We start from the raw sequence: 25,694 nt of genomic DNA, 5'->3' as shown, positions 1-25,694 counted from the left end.
ACTATGAGTTGTCCTGCTTTTGAGGGAAATTGAGTAAAATTTCCGTGGAAAAAAACTGCAATACTAGTTTACTCAGTCATTGAGTAGATGACAGTAACAGTGCGGAGAGCGCAAAGAACGACTATATCAGTAGCGGTCGCAGCAACGTTGAATGGGTTGCTGCATCTGTAGCGTTTCAGTGGCTTTCAACTATCGAGTGGCTATCGTCAGCGTCAGCAGCACTTCAGTTTGATTTCCTTGCATGGTTCTGGATCTGGTTTTGTTGCAGTTAGTGATTGAATGGCCTCAGTAATAAACAAATGAAATTTTCGCTCAAGATTACGAGTTCGGTGTTGCTACTGTTGGCAGCAGAATCAGAAGCACGCGTTGAAGGAACGCTGCGAACATTTATTGAACTTGAGCTTGAGCTTGATTGACTGCCCATAGTTGCTACTCCATTATGGCCAGATCAGCTGTTCTTGCACAGAAAACTAACAGATGTTTGCTTGGGACTAGCACCCATCTTCAATGAACAAGTACTGGTGATCTCATTAGTTAGGTCATACTGGCGCCTGCCACGTCAGAATGCAAGTCAATGTAGGGAAGGGGGAGGAAATGATGCAATCTCTCGCCCACTGCAAGCCGAATATACCTCTGCACTAGCCACGAGGTCATGCGGAATTTGTTGGAATTTATTTTTGGGTTAGGTTCGGGGGGCAGAGGTTCGTCTTGTTTAATGAGCTGCCAATGTGACAGATAGAAGAAAGCTTATTGGATGTAGGAAACGAGCTTTTTTATTCGTTCATTTCCAATTCTAGCAGTTTCTACTAGAATAGTCAAGTTGAAGGTATAGTATAGAAATGGAAACGGTATGGAGTCCATTTCCAGTTCTAGCGATTGCTAGAACATGAGAAATATAGAGAAAGATACAAAGTAGTTGAATGGAACGGACCTGGGATTGAACCCACGACCTCCTGCGTATGAGGCAGAAGCAGTAGCCATACGACTACCAAGCCCCCGTATGACGCTGCAAATATTTATTCGCAACTAACTAAAACCATAATCTTAAGAAGAAATTTAATTTGAACGCTACTGTGAGACGCGTGCTCGTGCTTTTTCCCCTCGCTAAACGATTATGTTTTCCTGCCTTTTAACCTTTTTTCATGAATTAGTTTGAATTTTGCAATCGACAGACCTATATGAAAACTTTTGATTGCAGTATTCAAATTTATTCACGAGAAACATATTACTTAGGTCCTTTGGAAAAGTTAAGCGCGATTTGTACTTTGAAGAAAATATGACTCGGTTCAAACTTCTCTTCTATAAAATTGTGGACTTGAAAAGATCCGATTGATTTTCAATAATGGTTTCTCCCAATCAGTAACAGCAACAAATCAAAATCACAGTCTTGAGAGAAAAAATCCCTTAGCCATTCATCGGAATAAATTTTCGCAGCGTCTCCCTCAGACGATCGCTCGTTATTCTGCTGTTAATAGCAGCAAATACAGTTTTGGCAATACATTTTTGCAGCGTCACCCTCTGAAGTGGGCTCATGATTCTGCAAATGGACGACAACTTTCTGACATCGCCAAGCGATTAATTTGCACTTTGAACAAAATTTGTTTAAGCTAAACCTTGCCTTGTATAGAATGGTGGTCCATAAAAAAACGATTAATTCCCAATATTGCGCCTCTACTCAATAGTTTGAATTTGTACGAAAATTGTGGCTTGGGAGTTACTTCTACTGATAAATGCCCATTTTGCAAATCGACTAGGGGAAACCGCCAAATGTTGAACGGCTAATTTTGTTGCCTATTGTTGAACTTCCAAAATAAATGTCCGTGCGTTCAACAATAGGCGAGGAAATTAGCCGTTCAACATTTGGCGAACTACCCTAGTAGTTTTCTAAACGTCTTTCGAACGAAGAATGGAAAACTGCCATTTTGTATTTTTGCGCATATTCACTTTCCCAGATTAAATTAAAGTATGTAATACTTTTCCATAGAGACTAGATCAACATATTAACCCTCGTACCTAGGTACAATAGCCTCGACATCACGCGATTGAAGTCTAGGCTTAAGTTCTCACCTCTGAACCTCGTCCACCTTTTGTTGACCTGGTAGTTCTGAGGTCCGAACCCCATGTAATGAAGAGTGCGCCGCCAATGATTTCTCCATGTAAATTGACAAGAACTTCGAGTGGAACTTCACATGGATTTCCCGTCAAAATATAATTTTCGTTTTGCTGAAAACCACTTCGCACAAGGTCATATGGCCGAATATGTCATTTGACTGAACAAACCATTTAGCCGAAGCCCGTTTTGCCTAAAGTTATTTGGTGAAAATGTCGTTTGGCCGAACAGTTCCTTTGAGTGAAAATTCGACTGAATTGGTAATCTTGCCAAAAAAAACACTCTTTTTTTTTTCTTCCGGAAAATGTCCACCATCAGTCTAAATTTACTAGAAAACAGCCACGATCTACTTTGTCTACGCTAAACAATACATGAAATATCCCTTTTGTTTTCACAGTTCAAAATTATGTCAAATGTCCGTTATTCCAAATGACCCACTGATTACTTGCAGTTCAAAATTATGCCAAATGACCATTATGCCAAATGGCCTTTATGCCAAATGACCTTATGCCAAATGGCGTTATACCAAATGACTTTATGCCAAATGACCCAGACCCTTTGGCATAATGGGCATATAGCATATTTTTTTGAGTTCATAAATTTAAATTAGTGACTAGACTGGCTGAAAAACCCGGAATGGTGAATATAATACAGCTCAATAATAATAAGTATTAAAAACGACAGAGTCCTTTCGAAGAAAGCATGCATTAGCCGAGTATGATGCAATGATAAATGTTATCTCTCCATTGGAAATAAAGCATCTATCGGGATGCGTTTACCCGGGGTAAGACAATGGTGGATGTGATACTTTCTTTAAAAATAGGTGTTTGCTCGGATTAAGGAAATGATGGATGCAATCTCTTTTTATTAAACTAGGCGCTTGGTCGGATTAAGGCAATGCTGGATGTAATCTATTCTTTAGAATAAGGCGTTTGCCCGGCAAAATGCGATGGTGCAAATGACCCCTTTTTTAAAAGTAGGCGCTCGCCCGGATTAGGGCAATGGTGTATGTGATCACTTATTGAAAAGTAGGCACTTGCCCGAATCAAGGCAATGGTGGATATGATCCCTTCTTTAAAAGTTGGCGTTTGCCCAGATTAAGACAATGCACCATGGGAAATTCTCATACAAATGGGCGGCCAAAAATATTTTTTCAATGAAAACTGTTTCTAACCTATAACCTTTTTCAACCCTTTAAGGGCCATCGTTAACCCTTCAAAAAATAACACCCATGAAAAAAAAATATTTTTTAAAATTTTTTGGGGCACTTTTTTTGTTTGTTTTCAATACAGCATGCATAAAATAGCAAGCAATCATATTTCTAGTGATAATGTTGTTCATTTTTTAATCATTACGAGGTATATAGAATAAAAACCACAATTTTCAAGAAAACTTCGATTGCAGCGTTCTCGTAACAGCGCAAATATGCGCAAGCAAATCACTCACTAAAAGGTGGTACTAGGGTTATATTTCAATCCCCCATTTACAGATGAGGGGACATTTGGGGACATTAGGTTTGCCGGATCATTTTATAGCGAAGAATTATGATAATTATAGTTTTCTTCTACAACTTTTTGATATTAATTTTTGAGTGCAAAACAAACCAAACTATCGAAAAGCTGAGGTTGTAAGCTTTGAAATGGTATATAAAACATTATACATATTTGGAGAAAAATTGACTTCATAACATACAAATCAAAGTTTCCTTACTTATGTTTTAGTTTCATCAGCTTTTGCACTTCGCCAGCCCATATCTTTTGACTGAATAAACACAGCGCTCCAATATTTACCGATTCTCTTATCTAGGGTATATACTTTCATATGATATATAAATTAGACAAATTGGAGATAGTAATTTTTTCGATTAATGGCCACCCTTTTCCTCATAGTGCAATGGTGGATGTTATGTCTTCTTTAAATAAAGCGTTTGCTCGGCATGAGGCCATTTTTTAGAAGAAGATGCTCACCGGATTAAGGCAATTGTGGATGTGGTCCCTGCTCGTATTAAGCTTAGGATGGATGTGATTCCTTCTTTGGAAGTAGGCGTTTGTCCGGGTTAAGGCAATGGTGGATCTGATTCCTTCTTTAAAAGTAAAAGTGCTTTATGGAAAAAGAAGTTTGTCCAGAATACGGCAATGGTAGATAATATTACAACGGGCTTGGTGGTCATATGGCTACCGCTTCTGCCTCATACGCAGGAGGTCGTGGGTTCAATCCCAGGCCCGTTCCATTCTCCTACTTTGTATCTTTTCATATATTTCTCATGTTCTAGCAATCGCTAGAACTGGAAATGGGCCTTCATACCGTTTCTATCTTCTATCCCCTTTAGCTACAACTTGATTAGTTCTAGCAGGTAACTGTTAGAATTCGAAATGAGCGAAAAAGTTCGTTTCGGCAACCAATTAGAATACTACACCACCCCTTCATTACTATCACATTGGCAACCCGTTAACCAAGACGAACCTCTGCCATAAAACCTAACCCCCAAATTCCAATAAAATTCCGCAGGAACTCGTGGCGAGTGCAGAGGTGTTCTCGGCTTGCAGTGGGCGAGTGACTGCATCATCACTTCCTTCCCATCCCCGATGACCGTGAGGACGTGGCCAGCGCCGTTATCGACCTTCCAAAATACTAGATCTCTCGGACTGTGCACATTGAGGTTGGAGTGCAAATCCCATGCTTCCATCCATTGGTTCCCTGTGCAATTGCGATTGTTCTGGTCGATCACGGAGTAGCAACTACGAAATGCACGGTCATCATGCTCATGCTCATGCTCATGCAATAATGCAATAGTAAATAATATTCGGCATTTGGGTGTAGGCTTTTTCTTGAAAAAGGTGGTGAATTTAATCCCGGGTGTTGGCCCGGGGTAAGGCAATGGTGGATGTGTTTCCTTTTTGGAAAGTGGCGTTTCCCCGGGTTGAAACAATCTTGAATTTGATCCATTCTTCAAAAGTAGGTGTTTGTCCGGAATAAACAAGGGGAATTAAGATTCTTTTTCTTTATGTAGGCGTTTTTCTGGAATAAGTCAATGACGAATGTGGAGTGCGTGATTTCTCTTGTTTCGGACAGCAGAACGATCGCGCGATCGGCCGAAATATTGTGTTCTTCATTGCGCGGACGGTAATAAAAATCAGTTCAGTGCGAGATTTCTCTTGTTTCGGACGGTTAGGTAAAACCACTGTGTACAAAGAATGGAACGGTCGTATCGCTTATCAGAGTGAATCCAGATCCAACGATCCCTACCAACTGATAATCCTTCCTGTGGTTTTTTGTGGAGACGCAGAGGTAAACACGGTCTTCCTTTGAGGGAATATAACTCACGAAGAGGATGACCGATTTGCGAGATTTCCTCACTAATCGATTCGTATTGGGATCAGCTGTGTTTCTATATGCAAAAGGTTAGTAAATTTTAAAGGAAAAGTTGGGAAAATTGTCAAAATACAATATTATGGCGAGTTTGGAGAAAACCTAATGCGATCGCTCGAACAATGATCTAGAGTGCGGCGTCGCTCGCAATCAACGCAGAAAATGACATTTCGAACGTTAAACGTAAAACCCGAGCAACGCAGGGTACGTTCTGCTAGTATGGTATAAAAGGAAACAAAATCCGGATAGTTAAAGTTTTTGTTTGTTAAATGACTTATGTGTCCGGAACTGGAGGATATCCCCCTAAATATAGTGAACCCGAAGACTTTATAAAATATTTCTAAGAATGTAAGACGAATACTGTTGCGAACCGATCGGATTTTCGTAAGCAAAGTTATAAAGAAAAAAAAATGCTCATTATTGATATGTTATTCTTTTACGTGCTCAATTGAATTTCCCACGATTTAGTATTTCCTTAATATTTTTTCTTGCAAGCAGCGAATTGTTTCACAATAAAGACGATGTATTCACTTGCTAAGTTTCCTATGTTGCCAACGTACTCATATATTTGTAGATATTTATGACGATATGCAACGTTGCAAAACGGTTTTCCGAAAAACTTACTGTTTTCATAGTAATTCTCATACAAACTTCAAACCGCGCGTGCCTGCTTAGTCAAATTACAACCATGGGGTCGGGAGGTAGCGAGGTTTGTTTTGGTATACGTTTTGTCGCGTGTTATGTGTAGTTTTTCCGCAAATCATGTTCGATCGGACACCAATCCATTAATGTTTCGAACAAAATTGGCGTAACTCACTATATATGAAAATGGTTGGATATGACAATTTGAAATTTTCATTTAAAAACCCCAAATTTATTATTAAGCAGTGGTGATGATGCCTTTCTCCGATTGTTATTCGACTTAGAGTGATTAATGCATTTCATAGTTAATTGCATATTAAATGGCGATTCAATGTTATGAAGTGTTGCCTAAATAGTAGGATACACGCTAACTTTCACCTACTCAATGACTGAGTAAAATTGCATTGCTCTCTCTTTCTATCCCACAGAAATTTTACTAAATTTCCGTCAAAAAAGTTAGAGTGTAACCTTGATTAAAGTTGATAAGGGGTCGTACACTTATTACGTAAGCAATTTTTCTGGATTTTTTGACCCATCCTCCCCCTATGTAAGATTTTTTTCATGCAAATGATTTTTTATGTATATGGAGCGTAAGATATTGACAGACCCCCATAAGTGCTTACGTAATATGTGTACGACCCCTAATCAATTTTGATATTCACCTCTTGCTTTCATGAATATAGGTTCCCCCAAACAAACGCGACGCGACAGTCGCGTCGCGATTCTATCGCTTGGCGACAGTGATTTTGTCGCCGTTGGTATGGAAGTGTAAATAGAACATTGCCTGCAGCGACCCAACGATAGAACCGCGGCGACTAGTTGTCGCCGTCGCGGCGATAAAATCACTTAGGTCTGGGGGAGCCTTATGTCCAGCATCTGTAGCACTTCTTCATAAACACTACTTTTTTGCTCCGGCCGCGGTCATTGCTCTGGTTCTGTTTTGTACTTTTTGTACGAATCAGAGTCTATTATATAGAGTTGCGCAAAGAGAATCTTCTAACTCTTATTCTGAATGATGCTCTTGTTATTATGTTGAAAACTTTCATTTTTGTTCAACCCTTCAAGTGACTTCACGGGAGTGATCACTTCTAAAGCTTTTTAATTCGATAACCAAAGTCACCTACAGAGTGCAAACACGTGAATTTCTTGTTGCAACTTTATTGAGGGGTGTATTGAAGTTTTTTGAAGCTGTTTCTAGAACAAATCTAATACATTTAAATTCATGAGTTTTAATTCGCCATAATAATCATCAGGCGATAACAATACTTCCGCCTTACCAACAAATTTGTTTACTTTGCTCGATAGGTAGACGGTTTGACAGTTCAATAGGTAGATTTGGCTTCACTCTTTGCGTAACTCTATATATAATAGACTCTGGTACGAATCACCGCACAAAAGTAGAGCGCAAGAACCAAACGCAGACGGCGGTCGTAACGAAACTGTGAAATTTTACTGGATTGGTAAAGATTTAGATTTTTTCATGTTTTTACGTTGATAATCAATCGTTCCAATAGGCTTAAAAAATTGCTGGAGAGTTGCCGATTCGATTGATAATAGTATCTCGAAAGTCCATTGAAAGATAAAGGAGCTATTAGCATTTGAAATCTATCCTAATTTCGTGACGGTCTGGAATTTGGAAATTTCCGTTTTACACCCTGTATCAGAGTCTTCCCCTTAGACGTAGTTTACGTCAAAAATGAGCATCGCTAGGAACATAACAAGCTAGCAACTTACAGGAAACCAGATGAGTTGGATAAGACTACTGTAAAACGATTATAAGATTCGCTTAGAAGACGGCCGGGAATCAGATGTTTGAAATCATGATTCCTATGATTTCTTGATAGTTCTATTCATGTTAACACATGTTAACCAAGAACATGTACTTCCCAACAAGTAATTAGGTTCAGGTTTCCCTTAAAACAAGTTGCCATACAAAATCAATGCACACACTTGTACATTTTATTTATTTATACGGATTAAGTGAAAATTGCATAAAAAGCTCAGTTTCAAGACAATGCATTGCACTGAAGTACCATGCGTCTCCATATGCTGTTATGCTTATATGCTGCTGAACAGTTTTCAACATCGCTACCTAACGTTTCCCCTGGGAGGCCCATTTTTGCCTGAAAACACGTATGGGGACACACAGATATTGTAATAACTTAGATTATCGTATTAACTTAGTATTTAAACTTCTATGAATATGCAATCATGCAAACACAAAAATGACTTCAACGCCAATAAAGAACGAACCTTCCCCAATTTTGTGACCAAATAATCTCGAAATTTTCCCAATCAATTAACTAACGCTAGTAACCAGTCGATTTTGGAGGTCGAAAACTACAAATGCCACACATGAGCATCGCGAATTCAAAAAAAGTTCTGATTTTGTCATCCAGTGTAATCAAAAAACACATCATTTCAAATCCTACTTAAACGATGAGAATGTTTGTTCAAATATAAATTTCAAAAGAAAACATAAAGGAAATGCATTCACGAACAAATGAAACCCAAACAGCTTACGGTTAAGCGTCGAATTATACCCAAACATATTTCGCACAGCAATGCCCTCTGGATTCCACAAAAATGCCATCAAAATACCCATCAGCTTCCATTTGCGATCCACACACATCGTTTTTCGCACTCCAAACCATTTGTTCCGAACTGCGAGTCCGCGAAAAGAAACGCTCCGCACAGCGTTCTCGCTGGCCGTGTATGAAGTTCAAAGCTTTCCCTAATGAAGGCGGTTTCGTATAAAACATTATATAACCGCTCCAGCAGATCCGAGATTCAACATAGCCCGGCGCGCAGAATACTCAGCACTGCAGCAGAGTTGAGACAGCAAAAAAAAAGTGAAAATCAAGAGCAAATGGAAACGAAACAACAATCATCCGCAGTGCGAACGCGAATTAAGAGTTGGAGGGCAGCACCTGCCGCATAATGGGTGAAAATGCGGAGATTGATGGTGAAATTATCGTGTGTGAATAAATTTTAACCTAGATTGTCTAAATTTTATTACACAGGCGATCATCCTTTTATTCGCTTATTGAATTCGGCTGCTTTGACTAAATGTGGCCATGAGTTCACACATCAGTGATATAATGTTTCAATTAGCCCTGAAACCGCCAAGTATCTTTGGGGTCAAATTTACTTCTTGAAAGCAATTTCGTATTACAATTTCCGTATTTTACCCATTGTGTGCATACCCGGTAAGGAAGGAAGTTACTGCTTCTCGCGTAATTTTTGTGTTTGTCTTTTGCGCCGTATCGTGTGTGGGGCTGTATATGAATTCGAAGTGAAGTGAAAACGTCGCCGACGATGCGATACCCGGGCGGGGGGAGGGGGAGCCCATGATGATAACACCAGAAGAGAAACGCAAGAGGATGAAGTAATAATATTACGAAGATGATGAAATCATTGTGAGAGTACCATGCAGTCAGCCGAACCACCCAACCAGATGGCCGGCGGTATGGCGTGGTTCGCGAAACAAGTGCCAGATAGTGAGAGGAAAACCGACCGTTCGTCTGGAGGAAATGTAGATGTGTACATATCGAATGCATGGAAATGGAAAACGTATTGTGTCCGGGTGTGGTGGAGCAAACGCCGAGGAAGCCGCAAAGCGGAGTGGTTGGGAAATGATTGACAGCGCGCGCAAGAGTGGTTGTAGTCTGGAAAATTAACATATGTTCAGTGATCGTGAACGATGGTGTTATTGCTGTCTTAAGTGGCGGTTGTACCGACGTTGTTCGACGCGGTGGAATGGGAGGGGGTGGGCTGCTGTTTGCCTTTTATGAAGCTTATTGAGTTTACTGGTTTGGAGGCACGAAAATTCTGATGAAAAGTGACAGCACCATGAACGCAAACAGCAACGCAGGAAGTTGTTATTTTCCCAATTGCGCAATGGCGTAAAATTGTAGTTTACAAAAGCATCGCATAATCACCTTTAAAAAGTGTAATGGTTGTAGCAAAATACTTTAAATTCATTTTGACAAATATCTATATTTTCTAAAATTCAAAAACAGCCGTATGCGACATATTAGCTAACCTGGAATAAGATTTGATTCTGATCAAATTGTGCACAGCTATAACGATAAATAACCAGTCATTCGTTAAATACGACAGCTCTTGTTGAATGCTTAGTTATTTTTTCATATCTTGAATCTTACGTGTTTATCTCGTTAAATAATAAGGGCGTGATCGAAATATCTTGATGAACAGTAATGGGACAACCATTATTATTATTCAGTGAATCTGCATCCTATAGAGGTGAGCCAGCCTAGGGCTGCAAGTCTCTTTAATAAAGAAATAAAGAAAAAAAAATCTGCTTCCGAAAATAACTCTTAAAAAGCTCAGAAATTCAGGACCAGAGCACCATTTTGTAGGAATGGAGAAGTTTTGCCAAAGTTTTTTTTTCTTTTAGGAAATTCAGATAAAATTTCCGAGGAATTTCGGATGAATTTTCCGAAAAAGTTTGAAAAAGCTATCAAACGAAACACGAATGAGTTTCCCGAGGAAATCCAAATGAATTCAGAGTGGAAAAAATAAATTATTTCTATTGAAAATTCGAATAATTTTCAAATGAAGATGTGTGGTTTTTCAACCGAAAATTCCAGAGGAAATTCGAATGAATTTCCAAAGGAAATTTGAATGAATTTCCAAGGAAAGTCGAATAAGTTTCCAGAAGAAATTCGAATGAATTTCCAAAAGAAATTCGAATGAATTTCCAAAGGGAAATTCGAATGAATTTCCAAAGGGAAATTCGAATGAATTTCCAAGGGAAATTCGAATGAATTTCCAAGGGAAATTCGAATGAATTTCCAAGGGAAATTCGAATGAATTTCCAAGGGAAATTCGAATGAATTTCCAAGGGAAATTCGAATGAATTTCCAAAGGGAAATTCGAATGAATTTCCAAAGGGAAATTCGAATGAATTTCCAAAGGAAATTTGAATGAATTTCCAAAGGAAATTTGAATGAATTTCCAAAGGAAATTTGAATGAATTTCCAAAGGAAAGTCGAATTAGTTTCCAGAAGAAATTCGAATGAATTTCCAAAGGGAAATTCGAATGAATTTCCGAAGGGAAATTCGAATGAATTTCCGAAGGGAAATTCGAATGAATTTCCAACGGAAATTCGAATGAATTTCCAACGGAAATTCGAATGAATTTCCAACGGAAATTCGAATGAATTTCCAACGGAAATTCGAATGAATTTCCAACGGAAATTCGAATGAATTTCCAACGGAAATTCGAATGAATTTCCAACGGAAATTCGAATGAATTTCCAACGGAAATTCGAATGAATTTCCAACGGAAATTCGAATGAATTTCCAACGGAAATTCGAATGAATTTCCAACGGAAATTCGAATGAATTTCCAACGGAAATTCGAATGAATTTCCAACGGAAATTCAAATGAATTTCCAACGGAAATTCGAATGCATTTCCAACGGAAATTCGAATGAATTTCCAACGGAAATTCGAATGAATTTCCAACGGAAATTCGAATGAATTTCCAACGGAAATTCGAATGAATTTCCAACGGAAATTCGAATGAATTTCCAACGGAAATTCGAATGAATTTCCAACGGAAATTCGAATGAATTTCCAACGGAAATTCGAATGAATTTCCTACGGAAATTAGAATGAATTTCCAACGGAAATTAGAATGAATTTCCAACGGAAATCAGAATGAATTTCCAACGGAAATTAGAATGAATTTCCAAGGGAAATTCGAATGAATTTCCAAGGGAAATTCGAATGAATTTCCAAGGGAAATTCAAATGAATTTCCAAGGGAAATTCAAATGAATTCAAGGAAATTGAATGAATTCAAGGAAATTGAATGAATTTCAAGGAAATTCGAATGAATTTCAAGGAAATTCGAATAATTTCAAGGAAATTGAATGAATTTCAAGGAAATTCAAATGAATTTCAAGGAAATTCAAATGAATTCAAGGAAATTCAAATGAATTTCAAGGAAATTCAAATGAATTTCAAGGAAGTTCGAATGAATTTCAAGGAAATTCGAATGAATTTCCAAGGAAATTCGAATGAATTTCAAGGAAATTCGAATGAATTCAAGGAAATTCGAATGAATTTCAAGGAAATTCGAATGAATTCAAGGAAAATTCGAATGATATTCAAGGAAATTCGAATGAATTTCAAGGAAATTGAATGAATTTCCAAGGAAATTCGAATGAATTTCCAAGGAAATTCGAATGAATTTCAAGGAAATTCGAATGATTTTCCAAGGAAATTCGAATGAATTTCAAGGAAATTGAATGAATTTCAAGGAAATTCGAATGAATTTCAAGGAAATTCGAATGAATTTCAAGGGAAATTCGAATGAATTTCAAGGAAATTCGAATGAATTTCAAGGAAATTCGAATGAATTTCCAAGGAAATTCGAATGGATTTCAAGGAAATTGAATGAATTTCAAGGAAATTCGAATAATTTCAAGGAAATTCGAATGAATTTCAAGGAAATTCGAATGAATTTCAAGGAAATTCGAATGAATTTCAAGGAAATTCGAATGAATTTCAAGGAAATTGAATGAATTTCAAGGAAATTGAATGAATTTCAAGGAAATTCGAATGAATTCAAGGAAATTCGAATGAATTTCAAGGAAATTCGAATGAATTTCCAAGGAAATTGAATGAATTCAAGGAAATTCGAATGAATTTCCAAGGAAATTCGAATGAATTTCAAGGAAATTCGAATGAATTTCCAAGGAAATTCGAGATGAATTTCAAGGAAATTGAATGAATTTCAAGGAAATTCGAATGAATTTCAAGGAAATTGAATGAATTCAAGGAAATTCGAATGAATTTCCAACGGAAATTCGAATGAATTTCAAGGAAATTGAATGAATTTCAAGGAAATTCGCATGAATTTCAAGGAAATTCGCATGAATTTCCAAGGAAAATTCGAATGAATTTCCAAGGAGATTCGAATGAATTTCAAGGAAATTCGAATGAATTTCAAGGAAATTCAGATGAATTTCAAGGAAATTCGAATGAATTTCAAGGAAATTCGAATGAATTTCAAGGAAATTCGAATGAATTTCAAGGAAATTCGAATGAATTTCAAGGAAATTCGAATGAATTTCAAGGAAATTGAGATGAATTTCAAGGAAATTCGAATGAATTTCAAGGAAATTCGAATGAATTTCAAGGAAATTCGAATGAATTTCAAGGAAATTCGAATGAATTCAAGGAAATTCGAATGAATTTCAAGGAAATTCGAATGAATTTCAAGGAAATTCGAATGAATTTCAAAGGAAATTCGAATGAATTTCCATAGGAAATTCGAATGAATTTCAAAGGAAATTCGAATGAATTTCCAAAGGAAATTCGAATGAATTTCAAGGAAATTCGAATGAATTTCAACGGAAATTCGAATGAATTTCAAAGGAAATTCAAATGAATTTCCAAAAGAAAATTCGAATGAATTTCCAAAGGAAATTCGAATGAATTTCCAGATGAAATTCGAATGAATTTCCCAAGGGAAACTCGAATGAACTTCCAAAGGAAATTCGAATGAATTTCCAAAGGAAATTCGAATGAATTTCCAAAGGAAATTCAAATGAATTTCCAAAGGAAATTCGAATGAATTTCCAAAGGAAATTTGAATGAATTTCCAAAAGAAATTAGAATGAATTTCCAAAGGAAGTTCGAATGAATTTCCAAAGGAAGTTCGAATAAAATCCCAAAGAAAATTCGAATAAATTTCCAATGGAAATTCGAATAAATTTCCAAAGGAAATTCGAATCAACTTCCATAGGAAATTCGAATCAATTTCCATAGGAAATTCGAATGAATTTCCAAAGGAATTATGTTAAGGAAGTATGATTAGAATAATAATAGAGCATGATGCATTCCATGAAAAAAACTCGAATGAATTTTCGTAGTAAATTCGGGTAAACTTTGCTAAAGTTATTCGGATGTACTTCCCGAGAAAAATTATAATAATTACTTGGATAAATTTGGATGACCTTCCCGAGCAAATTCGGATGAACTTTCCGGGGGAATTGACCAACGAAAAATAAACTCCTTTGGTCGTATAATTAACGCATAATGAACTTTTGTTCGAGTGACAACCCAGCTGAAATGTCAAAATCAATTTAGTGAGTTATGTTGAACAACCCTTACGCTTGTCTATTGGGATAATTTTATCTAATAAATTTAAATGAGCTTTAAGAGTTAATTTGAATGAACTTCCTTCGATAACTTGGATGATTTTTCAAATTAATTCCGTGGGTTTTGGTGAAACAATTCGGATGGTCTTCATGAATTAATTCGGATGAACTTCAGGAGTAAACTAAATTAATGATTTCGTGTATGTTACTTCTACTTCTACTAGCTTCCACACTGATATTCTTCCCTCCCCCTTCATACGAGAGCGTGGCAGAAGGAAGGTCGTGTGATATGTGCCATCACAAATATTGCCCTCCGCTCGCTTTCAAATCGACTTTATAAAAACATTCTTCATGCCTGCCGTATCCTAACGGAACTATCAATTCTATACTTTCGCCTCTAATTCTATCATGAACATGTACGTCCAAGTTTGGAAGATGATATTAGTATTTCCATATCATTGGTTCAGGAGTAAATTCGGATGAACATTACGGGTATAATTTGGATATATTCAGAAAAACTTTCCCAAGAAATTCAGATGATTTTTCTAAATGAATTCCGATGAACTCTCGAATGAATTCTGATGAATTAACTAAGAAAATGTGAATGAACTTACCAAGGAAATTGAGATAATTCTCCTAAATAAATTCAAATCCTGAATAATTTAGGTAGGACTTTTTAGGGAAAATGTGATTAATTACTTGAGTTAATTCAAATGAATTTTCAAGATAATCCGGATGATCTTCACTAAGATATCCGGAAAGATTTCCCGAGAATATTCGGGTGAATTTGAAAAAAAAATGCAAATGAACTTTACGAGGAAATCTGAATTAATTTCCTGAATTCATTTGGATGAGCTTCTGGAGGAAATTCGGAGAAATTGCCTAAATAAATTTTATTGAACTTTCCAAATAAATTCGAATAAACTTCCTGAATAGATTCGAGGGACTTCTTGGATTCATTCGGATGACCTTCCCGAGAAAAATTTAAATGAATTCTCTGAATTAATTAGAATTTGCTTCATAGGCATATTCGAATGATTTTCCCAAATGACGTCTGCTGAACACTTGAGTGAATTCGGTTGAATTTTCTAATAAAATGCGAATAAACTTGGCAAGGAAATTGAGATGATTATCCTGAATAAATTTGAATGAACTTCTCGAGGAAATTCGGATAGATTTCTAAATAAATGTTATTAAACTATCCAAAGAAATTCATATGAATTTCCTGAGACAATTTGAATGAACTTCCCGAGAAATTTCGGATGAGTTTTCCGATGAAACACGGATGAATTTCCTGAGTAAAATTGGATGAATTTCATGAATTAATTCGGATAAAAATACCAAGAAAACTCAAATACATTTCTAAAATAAATTCGGATGAATTTCAGAATTTCAGATGACATTCACAAGAAAATGCAGATGAGTTTTTCGAGAAAACTTTGATGAATTTCCCGAGGAAATTCGGATGAATATCTCAAAGAATTTACACAATTAAGTAAAATAATGTGGGAAGACTGCCATGGTACCACGATTGGTGGGCGTTTCAGCGACATCTAAAATTGGTCGTGAGTTAAACCGCAGAAGCATTCAAAAAGAACTATATTAAATGTTCTTTCCTTCGCATCATTGCACATCATCTTATGGCTATATTGTCGACTTTCTAAATACGCAGGTGATCATATGATGCTTTTTGATTAATTTGATTTGGTCATAAAGTATTTCTCATCATATAGAGTTTTGCCTCATCATTCAAAATATCAACGAGAAAAAACTAAATGAACCTCTATCTGCAAGTGTGAACCCTCCAATCATGTAAAATCTGATAAGGAAGCTCTGAAGTGTAGTGCATTTTTTTTTCACGGCAAGCTTAATTGAAAAGAAGAAGAGAACCTCTCCATCATTTCCCATCGGATTAAACGACGCGTGCTTCATCAACAACACCACCGCGCATCATCAAGCAAAAGGCATTCAGCGTCAAAGGCAGTTAAAATTAACCATCAAAATGCCACGGTAAGTATGATTTCCACTGGCGTGGTTTAATTAAGCACATATCTACCATCTTTTGTGCCCATCCGAACGCGAATGGACGCAAACTGCACCACATATCGAAACGAGAGCGAGACCAATATTTCCCCCCGAACCGACGATATACACACGCTGGGTTTTTGACCTTCCCTCATGGGAAAGGTTCGCGCGTCACCGAAAAAAAACGGAAGCAGTTCGATGCACTGCTTGTTTTCCGTCATCTTACCAACCGATCCGCAACCCATCCACTGTGGCATATGCAGTGGACAAAAATAAAGCCCTTGATTATTTTTTCTCAATGTACTTCAACAACTTTGAACAGATTTCAGATTTATATTTTTGAAAACCTAAGTATTAAAAAACATAATAGGCGTTCGAATAATCAAACGGCTAAGAATCTATGTCTGTGGACAATATCAAGATTATATGGGCACTTTTCCCGATTGAATTTTTCTTCGTAATTTTGGTCTGTTATTTGAAATTTCAACAATGGAATTAAACGGAAACAAAGTAGGTTCACACGGCTCGTTTGAGATTAAAACACAAACCACTTGCATCATCCGGATTGTATTGGGTTGGGATAAATGGTGCGGAACCGAAAACGGGACGGCTCAAAAGCATAGCCGATGTGAATCTTTTGCAATTTCATGCATCATATTTCGCGCGATGCAATTATTGCGAAACACAGAGGCTCCCTTTGTTGATCAGTGCTCCGCAGATACGAACGTAGGAGTAGCGCCGATTGTTTATCGAGCGAATGAAATGTTTCAGTCCGGTTCCATCATCGCAAACCGCGAACGCGAACAATAACTTTTTTTATGCATGGGGCGAATATCTTTTCATATGCAAATGTGGCAATGTTTGCACTAAGCTCCTTCTCTTCCCCCATATTGTTGAGGTTTATGAGTAGATAAACAGTTTGTGCCATCCGCACGTGCGACTGATATATTGCCTACTGGCTGGTGACGGGTGGTAATTCGCATACGGTTTCCCGAAGTAGCGCTTTGGATTACAGTGCTGATAGCTGCTCGCATACTTCAAAGCAAGCGGGAACTGTTTATACTTTGGTTAGGATGACGAGTGAAGGGTTGCGTTGTTATGGTTGTGGAACAAACAGCTTTCCTCAATTCTATATGTTGAACTTTGGATTCTAATGTAGAATGACACTGATTATGACTTTATTGTACGCAATCCGGAAATTTCTCCACTTGGGGATCTATTTCAATTACCCCCTCATTAGTTTCACCATGAAACATGTGTAGATCAGAAGATCTCAATCATAAGTGCTATACTGAGTAATACTTTCAGAATTCAGCAAAACTTAAAATTACGTGCATTTTTGACAAATTTTGAAAATGTTGTCTCCCTTGTACCAATTGTTATACTTCTCTCTATTATAGGTATTCTTTATATTGCGATCCCGCAGGTAGCGGTGTTCTAAAACTAGAAATCCTAGACTAGAATTGTGCTAACAAATAATCAGGCCTTTTAATTGTGCAATCTCCAGTAAATTGAACAATTCAACAAAAATAAATTAACCAGGAAAATCATCGAAAATTTGCATTGGCATCGACTAGGTCCACTGGGTACTGTGTGTTCGTCTTGTACCTAGACTTTTAATGCTAAGAGTTCTGTTAGCATTAGAAGTCTTAGCGACGGTGGAACTTCCTTCTGAACATCCAGATATACTCCTCGCACACCAGTAAACATATGATCCAATCCTAAGTTGGGCGGAAATCTTTCCCGGATCACGCACTCTTCTTTTCCGTATTCCACAAGACGCGCCAATAACTCACTATCCGGTAATTTAGGTGGTAAGTCAATTACACGGATGTAGTGGACATTACTGCCTGCAATCACCATATTTACTTCAACTGTCTTTCCACTAGAATAATGAAACATTCTTGATTCCACATTTTTCTTCAATGCATCCTGCATTGTATCTAGTGAAACAAATTTAACAAACAGCGATCTGTCCATTGTTGTTTTGTAAACAGTTTCCATAGACGATACATCCACATCTAATTGCCGCACAAACTCGGCGATCTCAACCCACCTTGGCCGGGGAGCAGAAACAGGGAAACGAAATTGAGCCGTATTCACTATCATTTCGCACTCTATTATCTACCGTGACAAATAAAGCTGGGCAACAAGCAGACAGAGCGAAAAAATGTAAACTGATCGGTACCTACAACGGTTGCCGTAGTCCGAAACCAATCTGCTGCTAGACGTCCACGATTGACGAAAGCAGAATAACAACTGTGAAGCATTAGAAGTCCCTATGACCTTCTATCATAGACGGCGATCCAGTCTTTTTACAAAATTTTCCATAACTTTATTGAAGCATGTACATAGGTAGAAGTTTTCAAAGAAAAATTAAAAAATTTCTTTAAATCTTAAAACGTTTCCGAAATATTTCGAATATAACTCATAAATCAACATCCATACATTACGTAACGCTTGAAGGGTTGCGGATTGCCTGGAATGTGACGACCGATTTAAAATTTGGAAATGACCAATGTTTACGTTACGTAATTATTGGAATTTCCCTAAGTAATTATTATATGGGAAGTTTTTCTTCTATATTGTTGAAATTTCAAAAAAAATATCAAATATTTCAAATTTTTGTCAAATATTTTAAAAACCAAAATCAAAAAAGCGAATCCTAAAATCACCAAAAAAAAATATTCGATCAATATGTCAAATATTTTTCGAACAATTCAAACAATTCAATTCATCTATATTTTGAAAAATGAAATTCTAAAACTTAATTAAATACAAAATTTCAGAAATTTCGTCAAAAATTTATCTATTTTTTGAAATCAATATAAAGCTATTAGTAAATTTAAAAAATATTCAAAATGTTTGTGAAGTTTGTCATAAATTAAAAAAAGAACCTTCAACCAAAAATGGCAAAAATTTAATATAAATTTACAAAGCTTCGTCGAACTTATATGCTGGAAAATTGCAAAAAATACATCGAAAATTCTAGCAAGTTCTTCGAAGAATTTCAGAACTTTTGTCGAAGGTATTCGTTAAATTGAACCAAAAAAAATATTTCCATAATTCAAAAAAATCACGGACTTTGTGAAATAATTTTAAACGATTATACTTCGTTTGGCATAAAGTCTTTTGGCATAATGGCCGTTTGCCATGATGGTCGTTAGGCAAAATTATTATTTGAGCTATGTGATTAACAAGTAAGATTTGTCGAGTCATTCAGCTACGTTGTTCCCACCATATGGGCAATTCATGATAATTGAATAGGATGATTGATAGGATTGTACGGCGTTGCAAATTAAGAATAATGAAGCTTCCTGTAAAAACAGGAACATTTCAAAGGAAAAGAATTCGTATTCTCACATACGTTATGAAAAGTTTTTTTTAGGAAATCATATTTTCGCGCTCTTTCAAAACGCTCATACCTGCAGACATCACTTCTATTTGTCAAGCTGAGTCTATTGGTATATAGCATTATGGAACTCGAGGCCTTCTATCAGGTCGTATATTATTTTCCTAGACAGGACTGATGCATGCTTTAAAATAAAAAATCAAGGAAAGAAAAAATGCATGAATGTTGAATTTAAAAAAAATGGATTATATTTTCCCTTGCCTTAAACGTAGTAAATCCATCCTTTCAAAGAAGGGATCATATCTCTTCTTGCATTGAACCGACTAAATATTTCAATTTTAAGAAGGAGTCATAGCCTCTCTGGCTTCTGCTGGGCGAATGTAGAAAGGATCATTACTTCCCTTAAACTGAACAAATCCTCAAATTGAAAAAAAGAAACCATATCGTCTCTTGCCGTCTGCTGAGAAAGAATCATACCATATCTTTCCTTGCCTTTAACCAAGCAAATGCCCGAATTGGACCCATATCCTCTCATGCCTTCTGCAGGGCTAATGCATTCTTTGAAAGGAGGAATTATATCTTGCCTTTTCATAATCATCATACAAAACCAAGTTTCAAACTTTTCGTTGGATAATTTTTCGTCAAAAAATCAAAAATTTCATTTAAAAATATGAAAAAATATCAGATTTATTTTAAAGTTTCAGTAAAGAATTTATTTTTTTAAAAAACCTTGACAAAAACATGGAAATAATCCACACGAATTTCAAAAGTTTCATGATTTTTTTTAAATTGCTGAGAATTTTAAATATTTCTTCAAGTAACCTTGAAAATAAAACCCAGATTAATCCACCTAGCGGTGATGATGCCTTTCTCGCTCATTATAAAATTTGTCGAAAAAAAATCAAATAGAACAAATATAAAGCAATTAATGGTTTTGACTGTTATATAGAGTTCAAAAAATGTTGCAAAATTGGATCGTGGAGAAACCATATCAAAACCGTCATAAAATCAAGTGTAGACGAAATCAAGGGCAGATAAAATTTTAACATGCTAAAATCGAGTCATCACTGTATCTTGTACATATTCGTTCATGGAATGATGCTATGGCAGTTTCATTGCAACGAATTGAAAATATTTTTTAAATTGTAAACAAATAATCAATCAAAAGCCTGAATGCGTCCATTTTTGAAAGAATTAAAACCATATAGTGAACTATTCAAGGGGCCCTCCTTAGCCGTGGGGTAAGACGCACGGCTACAAAGCAAGACCATGCTAAGAGTGGCTGGGTTCGATTCCCGGTGCCGGTCTAGGCAATTTTCGGATTGGAAATTATCTCGACTTCCCTAGGCATAAAAGCATCATCGTGTTAGCCTCATGATACAAGAATGCAAAAATGGTAACTTGGCTTAGAAACCTCGCAGTTAATAACTGTGGAAGTGCTTAATGCTGCGAGGCGGCTCTGTCCCAGTGTGGGGATGTTATGCCAATAAGAAGAAGAAGAAGTAAACTATTCAAATTACACATGATCCAAAACATGAAAAAAAATCACGGTGTCTTCGAAATATTGAGAATTTAGCTAAAACTATTTTGAGAGCCTATGCCGACTACAAGCTTTATCAGAATAAAGCTATAACAAGGAGGCTCTTGATGTCAAAGTTGTCGTGTAACATCTCGTAATCTGAACAAACTGTAAGCGTCACCTTCTAGAAAACCAAGAGTGCTCAAACGTATACACTTAAAATAAATCGCCGAACTCGCTAAAATTTTACCAAAATCTCAACAGCAGAACTGTTCGGTAAATAATTTAACTGATTTTCGGTGATTTTGACAGTGGAGCAATGGAAAAAATTACAAAAAATCTGTAAAATAAATTACCGAACAGTTCTGCTGTTGAGATTTCGGTAAAATTTACCGAATACGGTGAAATGAGGTAAGTGTGTATGTAGCAAGCATTCTTGTCAAACTACATCCTATTTAAATTATTATTAGGACGAACTTCATCATTATCGGATAGCAGTAGAAGAGTAAAAAATGGATTACCTGATAACTTTCCCTCAAAACCACAAACGCTCATTAATAATGAAATTTATTTGCTTAACAATAATTAAAACTACGGACAAAATTAGCTCAAATCCTATTCTCGGTTGCGTCTGAAAAGCTTGTGGTAGATAGAAGTGGGTAACGCCGGAAACTAACTGGAAGACTTGAACTTGAATTTCCCTGATTAAAGCAGAACTCGTGATCTCCTAACTGAGAAACTAATTGAGTAGCTTACTCCGATATACCGTGGGGCATCGAAATCCGTACACTTAAGCACCTTAGTATATGAAAAAGTCATTAGAAAATAGGAATCGAATGTAAATAAAACGTTTGTCATTGACACAGGCGCATGAAGGCTTCTACTTTTGAAGTGTTTCACATTTACTCATTAAAAACTACGAAAAACATAACAAAATAATGAATTAAATCAATTACTCCTAACTCTAAATCCGTCCACAGTGGACGGATAGCGAATCAAAGGATCAAAATCCGTACAGCTAATTCTTAACTAAATATTTAAATTGAAACAGTCTGTTTGACTAAACTACCACTGTAAATAGTTCGATACGCACCTAGAGAAGCGATCCCTTCGATTTGTATTCCGCTTATCTTATGTAATGATTTGCAATTAGAAATAAAAACACAGCTACTTTTGGTGCAATTATACTCTACCCGAAAACAAAATGGCGGTACAAACTCCACGTTTGGTGGGTGGAGATTTGTTTTTGATTTTTGTTGTTTTAATTTCAAAGCCTTCTTTTCAATTCTATGCCCTAAAGGCTTAATGTCAAGTATCTGGACAGGATAAGATGAATTATTCCTACATACCTAAATTACCTTTAACCTCCTTTAATTTGTTGATATCTCATGAGGTGGACGGATTTCGGTGCTGTACGGATTTCTTTCCCGCACGGTATGTGCACCCAACCGGCGGTTGTTAGATTTTATAACAATTCTGTATAAGAATCTACCAAAACCTGTATAATAACTGGGCATATGCGAAATTGTTACATGCTTATACAAAAAATGTAAGCTCTCAAACAAATATTGTATGAAAAGCTTACAAAATTGTTAGATTCTTATGCAACACTTGCATAAGAATCTAACAATTTCGTATATGCCCAGTTCTTATACAGGTTTTGGTAGATTCTTAAACATAATTGTTAGAAAATCTAACAACCGCCGGTTGGGTGTGTAATTAGTCCTACAAAAGGTTTCAAAATTCCATCAACCGAGCTAGCGATCTTTGGATTTCAAGGTTTTAATTATATCCGCGGAAATCAAATTAAACATGAGTGATGAATAGTATTATTCGGAACGGAAATCATTTCATATCAAGTCATATGTACATTTGTTGTAGGATATCTTCAGTTATATAGTTGAGGGATATCCAATACGATTGGTGATCAATTAAAACTGCTAAACGAAATCTTGAGCAGAAAAATAGACGATTTTTTGTAGGCGGTTGGTGCGATTCGGCTGAACCCCGACCAAATGATCCAGAAAAAACTATATTTTGATGAGCATGAGCATGAGCATTATGACCGCACAATTCGTAGTTGCTACTTCGTGATTGACTAGGACTTACGAAATTGAACACAATAAAAGGGGCTTGGGACTAGCTACCCATTCTCAATGTACACGTTTCTCCGACTCTCGTTGCTCCTAGAGACCGAGTATACCTCTGCATCTCCACGATTGTCTTGGGATAGGATATCGTTTTAGTTACAAAGGATAATTTATCTGGATTCACTTCGATAAGAGATGCGATCTATGGGATGGGAAATAACACTAATTCGCTGTCTCGCCACGCGAAAAATGTTAAACCATGCACGCCCGTTGGCTTACGAAAACGAAGGAGAAATGTTTTGAACGACCGAACGAACGCACAGTATTCTGAACTTACATGCCCGATAGCTACTGCAAACAATTGAAGATCACACTTGTTTCAACTGGAGCAAAGCGCAATACATGCGCAAGAGCCACCGAGCACCAATTAGATATGGGTCATTCCATATGAAGTGACCGAGAAAAAATGCAAACGTGCAATCGACTTTCTTAAAATTAAATGAAATTTTGACCAATTGTTTATGTATGGGTTATACCCCAAAATCCAAAACTTCGTAGTGATTGGACCTCCCCACGATTAATACGACCATCCCCCTTTTCGGACAAATGATGAAACCCATCATTTTGTTTTGTTAATATCTCTGGAACTGTGAGGTCTATAATGAATTTAAGGTAACCATTCGAAAGAAGATTTCTCAAGGAATTTATTAAAAAATATTTTTTTGATGTGCAGTGTTGCCAAATAAACAATTTTCAAGTTTTTGTCCGAAAAATGCATTTTTTGCCCAATGAGTATAATTTTATTTAAAAAATAACCTCACCAACGTGTTCTTTGGCCATTTTTACATTGGAAATGCTTGAAACCCCGATGTACTATGCTCCGATCTTGAGATACAGGATTTTAAAAATGAAAAGTCCTTTTTTCACTGTGAACATTGAATATTTTTATCAATTTCCGAACATACACACACATTCGCATTGACACATACACACACACAGCTCAATTGGTTGCTTCCCCACTTTCCGCATCGCGTTTGAAATTTATATGAAGATTAGCATGGATTTTTTTTTGCATTCTTGCTCCTAGCGGCTTTATTTTATCGTTAATTCAATCATCTGACTCAATACGTTAGCATATAGTCTGAAAGATGCCGAAAAAGTTTGCTGAAGAATAAGCATTGCTGGAAATTTTACAACGCTTGGAAGTTTGATTGTTGAAATGTTTCTGCCAGCACTATACTACAATTTGTTCCTCAGTCCTAAAAAAATAAAATTTTTGAAACAACGCTCAGTTGAATGATTGGTACATACACGTAGTTTGGCAGTGCTGGCAGAATAAACAATTTTGATCGTCGTTCCAGCAAGGATTACTCACAAAAAACTCCACATTATATTCATGAGTTTACACATGGATTTTTGCAATGGGGTTGACGAAAAGGATTCCATATTTTTGACACATATATTCCATGGGCCCACATGCATTGCATAAGTGTTCACACATACTATCCATCTGGGTCATAGTATCCATGGGTGAATTTGTATGCAATTAGGTATGTGCCGACGCATGATATGCATATTTCAAAATACATGGATTTTTCCCATAAAGTATGTGTCGATTTTCCTGAGTGATCCTTCTTCTGCAAAGTTTTTCGGCATTCTTAGGGTCAACCTTTAACGCAATATGTCACATGGTTTAAGAAAATCTGAATTCTCTAAGAGTTAAAAATGCAAAAAAATACAAAAAAAATAGATAGCAAATATTATCCATTTATTTTCAAAATACAGAAAATAAAATCATTATCTCAAAGAAGACCATTTTAATGATGTTTGTTTTTGGTCTACTATTTTCATATTTTGACAATATACATACACAGTTGACAATTTTCGATTCCTTGGTGAGTGACTGAGAGCTCATGGCTGTCGTCAAATCATATTTGGGTGCTGTGAAGTGTGGGTTTAATTCTCGTGGTAGTAAGATAAAAACTTTTCGTGGATAGTTCTCCTCTGGTCGACTAGTATTGATATTAAGCTTTTCTTCTGCCTTGTGTATAACTACAAAATTCGTTTGAAAATTGCATCCAACGTTTTTTGCCATTTTCAACCCGGTTACCTCCCACTTGTCACAAATAGTCACAAATCACTTACCCTCTTCTTCTGAAAGTACAAGTATCATTTACTTAATGATTTGCCTTTTTCATACCCTTTTCCCAAAATGACATAGTGAAAGTCTACTTCCTTATTACTTTATTTTAGCTACTTTATTTTTCCCTTTCTCGTACACTAAGCGTTCTTAAAGGCTATATGTTCGCTTCGAAAACAAACTTTTTATAGAAGGCCCGGGGATCCATAGTGTTGTATACCAATCGATTCAGCATAAGGTGAGTTGGTGTCTGTGTGTGTGTGTGTGTGCGCAGAAAAGTTTCATCAACTTTTTAGGCACTTGCCCTTAA

General features: G+C 36.4%; 1 protein-coding gene across 5 annotated transcripts in view; it reads left to right on the top strand.

The window, feature by feature from the left end:
* Nucleotides 1-25,694, top strand: part of LOC134226463 (ankyrin repeat and fibronectin type-III domain-containing protein 1) — a 668,421-nt gene that overhangs the window by 362,586 nt on the left and 280,141 nt on the right. The window contains exon 2 of one of the 5 annotated variants that reach the window (XM_062707266.1): nucleotides 15,992-16,268. The exons of the other annotated variants lie outside the window; for them this stretch is intronic. The gene's annotated coding sequence lies outside the window, so the exon portion shown is untranslated. The remainder of the gene's footprint in view (nucleotides 1-15,991; nucleotides 16,269-25,694) is intronic. 5 annotated transcript variants of the gene reach the window in all.

This window comes from Armigeres subalbatus, chromosome 1 (genome assembly GCF_024139115.2).
Source record: "Armigeres subalbatus isolate Guangzhou_Male chromosome 1, GZ_Asu_2, whole genome shotgun sequence".
NCBI lineage: Eukaryota > Metazoa > Arthropoda > Insecta > Diptera > Culicidae > Armigeres > Armigeres subalbatus.
This window is presented reverse-complemented; position numbering and strand designations above follow the sequence as displayed.